The sequence below is a fragment of the Sinocyclocheilus grahami genome, unplaced genomic scaffold (assembly GCF_001515645.1).
Source record: "Sinocyclocheilus grahami isolate Dianchi unplaced genomic scaffold, SAMN03320097.WGS_v1.1 scaffold262.1, whole genome shotgun sequence".
Lineage (NCBI taxonomy): Eukaryota > Metazoa > Chordata > Actinopteri > Cypriniformes > Cyprinidae > Sinocyclocheilus > Sinocyclocheilus grahami.
In genome coordinates this window covers 252,815-259,877 of record NW_015505441.1, presented here as the reverse complement: position 1 = coordinate 259,877, position 7,063 = coordinate 252,815, and the positions used below count along the sequence as shown (strand labels likewise).

Here is a 7,063-nt window from a genome sequence, read left to right as displayed (position 1 = left end):
TTTCCTTCCATGTCCTTGTGAGACAATAATGATCTTGTTTACCTATGAGACTTCAGACACTCAGCTGGCTTGAATGTGTGGGCCGGGTTTGGCAGAGTGGGATGTTTGGGTGGACTCAGACTATCTCTGATTGTGTCTGAGCGGGCAAGTACACCCCGCCTGGTTGAGGACTCTCATTTAATAGTAGGGGCCACTCTAAAGTAAAGCTGCAAAAGGGCCCCCAAAAAGAGGGGATTGAAAGAAAAGGGGGGGGGCAGTCTGACAGTAGCAGACTCGCAGGAAGACGGCGGCTGTCCTTTTATAATTGGCCACAGAGCTTTCATTGTTGTTCTCAGGAGAGCAGTGCCCATTGAGCGAGATATGTGGCAAGGACTACCTGTCTTATTCAAGACATTTTAGAGAGCCTTCTTATATGAGTTTTTCATGTTTGTTGTAGATGTTATCAGACAGTTTGCAGTAGTGGTAATGTAACTCTTACACAAGATTGCAGGGGAAAAAAACAATTTAACTTGTGAATATTTATGGCATGTAGATCATATGTAAAGTATATGACTACAGTATCGTCTAAACAAGTTAGGGATATTCCTGCAGAAGTGCTTTGAGAAGATGATGTGCATGTACTCAGTGGTCTTGACATCTCAGAATGTCTTGTAGAATTTATTTTGGGTCGCCTGGGTGTGTTTTTCTATTTGACCCTGAATAAATTCTACAAGACATTTCTTTGGATCTCTAATTTTCATGGCTTAGCCTGTAAATTACCACTGAAACATGGAGATGTGTTGACCAGGAAGAATGTGGAAGGATGAAAGCATCACAAAGAGCATTGAATTCAGAACAGACAGTTTTAGTTTAAAAAAAAAAAGCTTTCAGGTTTTGGTTATATCTCAAATCAAATTAGATGGTGCATTGTATGGCCACAAAATTTAATTTTTTAAAAGTGTTTGAGTAACTGCATGCATTTAATATACTTGACTAAAATCAGCAATAAAATACATAAAGGCATTACAATTTTTTATTTATTTTTTGCAAAATCAAGGCTCAGTTTTTTTATGAATTTTATGATTTCAGTTATGTCAGTTACCGCTTTGATAATTTTTTTGTTATGGATGTGCATACGTTTTGAAATGAATTATTCTATGATTTCAAGTGGCTTAGAAAATGAATTTATAATAGCAGTCTTGAATTATTTTCGAACATATAATTTTGAAAAGGAGAAAAATAAAGAAAATCTCGAGCTCTAGTAAAGGGCTTGCAAATGTGCCACTTTGCAATGCAGTCAAATGTGTGGCATTGCAAATGACGGTAATTAAGGTCCTGCGTGATTGTGGTGGAGTCTGGGCGCTTTCTCCCTCTGGTGCCTGCGCTGACTTGCTTTTGTTAGTAATTACAGTTTGATTAAGCATGCTGGGCCACAAGAAAGCCTGCATGGCTGGCCAGTGACACAGAGCTTCACACGGAATGTTTGAGCCGTGCACAAGCTCATATACCCAGAGCTTTCTGAATGAACTGCAAGAGGACCTTATAGCTGCTTGTGAAACCCCTTTATGAGGCTCATTTTTGGTACACAATTTTTTATTGTAAAAATAATGTCTCCTATTATCAAGAGACATTTATAAATCCTTTTGTATTTCCCTAAAAAGCACAATCAGTATGGCTCTGGTGCTATGAAACATTGCCTTGTTTGTTTGAGCATCCTGATCAGCCCAACACCGCAACAGTGGCTCAACCAATGGTGTGAGTTTAGCAAGGAGTCTGGTGTCAGATGGGGGATAGTGTTCAGAAAACCTGTTTGATTATGTCATTATTTTGCTATTTCGATTGCTGCTCCTACTAATGTAGAAATTACACAGCCATTTATTGAAAGTGCTATATTTGCATGTATATTGAAATGTTTTTGCAAACCGTCCTGCGTACGAAAAGAAATGTAAACAGCAGTGAAATTATACCTAATTGCAAGCAAGAGGCATTCTGTCTAGCCAGAGCTGTAAATTGAATGAACATGTTGAAGTAGCTGTCAAACATGTATCATTGTGCCGGTGAGCTCCGAGGTAGACTGAATTCAAGATCCTCCTCCCCCTTCCCCCTCTTTCCCTTCAGCGTTCATCTCAAGTGTCTGTTTTGTCTAGTTGTCCCTTCATACCAGGTGCTTGTCCGGAAAAAAACCCCCAAAACCAAGGCCGGCAAGTTGGTCAAAGGACATGGCTCTTTGAAGAGGATCTGACAAGAGGCTTTGTCTATTAGTTGCTAAACGGTATTTCATTTGCTTAACACTTGAAAAAGTAACCTTTAAAGTGCCCGACAGCACCTTTGTGTAGCAGAGGAAGGAGACTTGCACTGGCTGTAGAGTGCACAGCTGTGTTCCTCACTTCATTTCCTCACACTCTGCTCTTCCAAATGGGCTCAGTACATTTTTCCCTGCTGCTCATATTCTAATACTGTAGCTGATTGGTCTCTAATAATAATTATATTTGAGGTGAGACTCATTTATTATTTTTGTAATAGTTGTAATTGGTGTTTTGTTTATAAAGTTGGTAATTCATTACTTTCCATGATTCGTGACAGAAATGAATAAAAATTGTCTGAAGGGGTTTCCTGTAGGGCTGCACGATAAATCGCATGAGATATTTAATGCGCATCTTGTCAGTAAAGCCATTCTGTAATCAGCGGTAAATCTCCATCACGTGCGGGCTTTCACATGGAGCAGCATTAACTACACAGAGCCGTTGTTCACCGACAAGCTGCGCAAAACATGTGCAAAATATGATAGTGGTTTTGTGCAGCTTGTCGGTATTTAAAGGGTTACTCCACCCCAAAATTAAAATTTTGTCATTAATCACTTACCCCCCCATGTCGTTCCAAACCCGTAAAAGCTTCGTTCATCTTCGGAACACAATTTAAGATATTTTGGATTAAAACCGGGAGGCTTGTGACTGACCCATTGACTGCCAAGTAAATTACACTGTCAAGGTCCAGAAAAGTATGAAAGACACCGTCAGAATAGTCCACTGCTTTCTCTTCATCCGCCCTATTCTGCCATTGAAAGATTTTTTTGGCTGGAAGACAGTTCTGTCTAAACACTGAAGAAGTCAGCTGATCCACAAAGATCATTTTCACCACGTTCTGGTTTGGAGAGTGAATCCACATTAGATGTTTGTTACTAGCCTGCCTCGGTTTATCATATGGATCATCTCTCATTGGTCACAAATGTTTTTTTACCCCGAAAGTGCATTTGCATGTATGTGGACACCAACCTGTAATGTCTTTCCAAGTCACCTTTATGTCTGTAGTTCTCAATGTCTCTGAGCAGATTCTGTCATTAATTATTTCTGCTCTTATTTTCTCTCTATTTTCTCCTTTATTAATCATCATGTGAATTCAGCTAAAGTGATTCTGAAGGGGTTGTACTGGAACAGTGATGGAGTAGTATTATTATTCCATATGCTGAAATGAAAACTGGATTGATATACATGTATGGACACTACAGCCTTCAGAAGTCCTTGAGAGGTTCCACCTGTAACCTTCCAATAACTTTTCCATCCACATTTTTATGTATTATTGTCTGTCTGATATTAAAACAAGCCAGTAGGCCACACATGTACACTACGAGTCATTGGTGTTTTTCCCTTTCTAATCAGAAACAGCAGACAGATGCCATCAGACATTGTATGAATCTGCTGTTGAATGTGTGTGGCGACACAGATCAGTAGTCCATGTCTGAATATCAAAGTGTTTGCGCAAAACCGTCAAGAAACCTCTTCTGAAAGGTTACTTCAAAAATGAAAAATGGCCATTTTATTCATTTAATGTTTGCGCAAGCACAATTTAAGATTGATTGCATTCAGAACTCACAAAGCGGCAAAAAACATTTCTTGTAGTTCTGCTTGCATGGTAAATTCTTACTTGTTTACACTTCGGTATCGGTGTTGTCGGCCACACTTGGCTCTACCAAGCTGCACGCAGGGCTCATTCAAGCAGTCGGCCCCACAGTCTGCTGCTCTGAAAGGGCTCCCATGCTCTTTATTCACTGAGGAGCCAGAGGTGTCAGAAATATAGACACGGTTTCACGTGATTGAGACTTTGCCAGTCTTTTCTCCCTCGCTCTTAAGCCTGGCATTCTGTCTGCACATACAGGTATTGAAGGGCTCTGTGAATAGTGTCAAACTTCATAGTTCTCATTTTGCTTCCTGTACATGCAAGGAGAAAAGTGCAGTGTTTTCCTTTGTGATCTCTCTCTGGCCTATTTAAAAAAAAAAAATTCTTGAAGCACCATATTTAAGGCACAGTCGCTCGCTTTGTCTATGGGCCATTGTGCATTTGTCTGTTGCGTAGATCACCCTCGTAGTTTTTGTTGTCCTAATGTATGCAAGCAAGACTAAGTCTAGACTACTTTTTTTTCGTCTTTCATTTTTTTCCCCTCTTATTTTGCGGGACAATGGCAAGTTTTTTTTTTTCAGTATTACCAAAAAATATTTTAAGATCTTATTCGGCCTGAAGGAAGGGTAGATAAGGAACAACTAATTATGTAATATTATATTATTTATTAATAATCATAATATTTTTCTTCATCAGTTCTCAACCAGAATTGTATATGTGTGTTCATCAGACATTGAAATTAAGTCTCCCATGTCTGTTTAGTAGGGGTGTAACGATACATGTATTCGTACCAAACCGTCACGGTATGGACATCCTTGTTCGGTGCATGAGGCCTTACAACGAATACAGGCAATTCACCCTCAATCCAGAAGGTGGCGCCCACAGTAATGCAACGCTGTTTGATAACCGCGAACAGCGAATGCCATGAGTTGCGCACTTGAAAACAAAGCCCACTAGACAGTGACCATGTGCTGATTTCTGAACGCGTCTCCCACTGACAAAGGAGTATACTTTAAAGGGATAGTTCACCCAAAAATTTAAATTCTGTCATTAATGACTCACCCTCATGTCGTTCTAAACCCGTAAGACCTCCGTTCATCTTCGGAACACAAATTAAGATATTTTTGATTAATTCTGAGAGCTCTCTGACCCTCCCATAGACAGCAATGTAATTACCCCGATCAAGGTCCAGAAACCAGTCCAGGAGATCAGTAAACTAATCCATGTGACATCAGGGGTTCAACCGAAATTTTACGAAGCTACAAGAATACTCTTTGTATGCAAAGAAAACAAAAATAATGACTTTATTCAAAAATGAATCTCCTCCGCGTCACCCTGGTGCCATTTTGGAGAATATCCACTGAACATGTAGAAATAAGTTGTTTACTCTTTGATTTGAACGAAAACAACGTATCAGCGGAGGTCTTATGGGTTTAGAACGACATGTGGGTAAGTAGTTAATGACAGAATTTTCATTTTTGGGTGAACTAACCCTTTAAAGGCTTGCGCACTCAACTGTTTGCAAAATGGAGCTTTGTGCTCGTGTATCCTACCTCTGTCATTCGGCACAAATCCAAATATTCCATAATATTTCCATATTTGCGATGTATTTGAATGTTAAACTATTATTTATTATGTAAATTATAGTCTTTGTACTTCAGTCGCGTTCCAATGGTGACACAGAGGCGGGCGCGCTGATGTTTGTTTCACTGTATTTTATTTTGATAAAGTACTAACTGCGCTGTCAAGTTAGCAATGCTGGAACTGATATGTTTTTTTGTGTGTGTGTGCGCGCGCTGGCGCAATCACTTCAACTGTTTCCTTATACCAGCAGAATAATGCATCACTGTATAAGGTCTACTTTTATTTGTGTACACTCACAATGAAAGCAAAACATTGTGCTATTGTAAAATAAGGAAAACGAATAGGATGTCGCTTTCTGCCATTTGAGTTTCCTTTCTGTGAACAAATTAAGCGCGTCACAAAAATGAACTGAAACTCAGCATATATAGGCTACGTTACGTGTCGCACTGTTTTTTCCCTGTTTTTCCCCCTGTTAACTAACTCATATATTTCAAGTATTTATTCCTCTTATGTATATATGTACTGCAGATTTTATATTTATAACATTATAATTGATTATAATATTTTGTATTTTCACATCTAGGTGGAAAAATGTTTACATTTCTATTACTGTCTGTTCAAAATAAATGAAAAGAAACCTAGCATAGTAGATTTGTTGTTTTTTCCTGTTGTACCGAAATTGTACCGAACCGTGACCCCCGAACCGAGGCACATACCGAACCGTGACATCGGTGTATCGTTACACCCATACTGTTATTTAGACTAATAGTCATTCTGCTCAGCAGCGTCTTTGAACAAGGCCCCTTTGCGCTGAACATTTTCAACAAAAAGATTCATTTTCATGTTGAGATATTTGCCATTTAAATGCTCAAGCCAACTGAATTTGATACTAAGGTTAGATGCACATCATGGAAAGTTCTGACATTTTGCTTAATCTTTGTTGCCACGAAGTTACTGGTGTGGATCAGAGCTAGCGATTAAAGTCATCTTTGACAAAGTTTTATAAGTCTTGCTCATTACGAAGTCTAACATCTTTTTCCCCCGTTCACTAAAGTCGTCACGTTGAAACTAGGGATGCACCGGTTGACCGGCCATAAATCGGAACCGGCTGGTTTTTGCTTATGATGCGCGATCGGCAACCGTTTTTTTTAATTTTTTTTAGTCCGATTTTTCCGGAAGTGTGCACCGAGGCGCCAGCAGAAAAAATACCACGCAGAGCAAGCTCACTGTTGGCGATGCACGATGGAAATGCAGAGCTACCTGTCTGAGGCACAGATACCAAGAAGCGAACAGCCGTTGGTGTTCTGGCACACAAATAAGAGCCGCTTTCCTGCACTCGCTGAAGTTGCGCGAGTGTAACGTTACCTGTCCATGCCCTGCACAAGCGTAGACAGTGAACATTTGTTCAGATCAGCTTCTCACGTGTTGGATGAGAAACGAAACAGACTAACTTGCGACAAAGCTGAAATGCTTCTTTTTGTAAAGAAGAACTCGCATGCACTTTTGAAAAGCCAGAAGTAAACGTCAGTTCTGTAGGCTATAGGATTAATATTTTTTATTTTACCTTAAAATTACATTGACTTAATGTGATTTAAAAAGCACCTGC

The 7,063-nt window shown here is 39.5% G+C and overlaps 1 protein-coding gene across 1 annotated transcript in view; it reads left to right on the top strand.

The window, feature by feature from the left end:
- The window catches only part of LOC107599174 (NADH dehydrogenase [ubiquinone] iron-sulfur protein 4, mitochondrial-like), a 21,430-nt gene that overhangs the window by 3,046 nt on the left and 11,321 nt on the right, over positions 1-7,063 (top strand). The window lies entirely within an intron of this gene.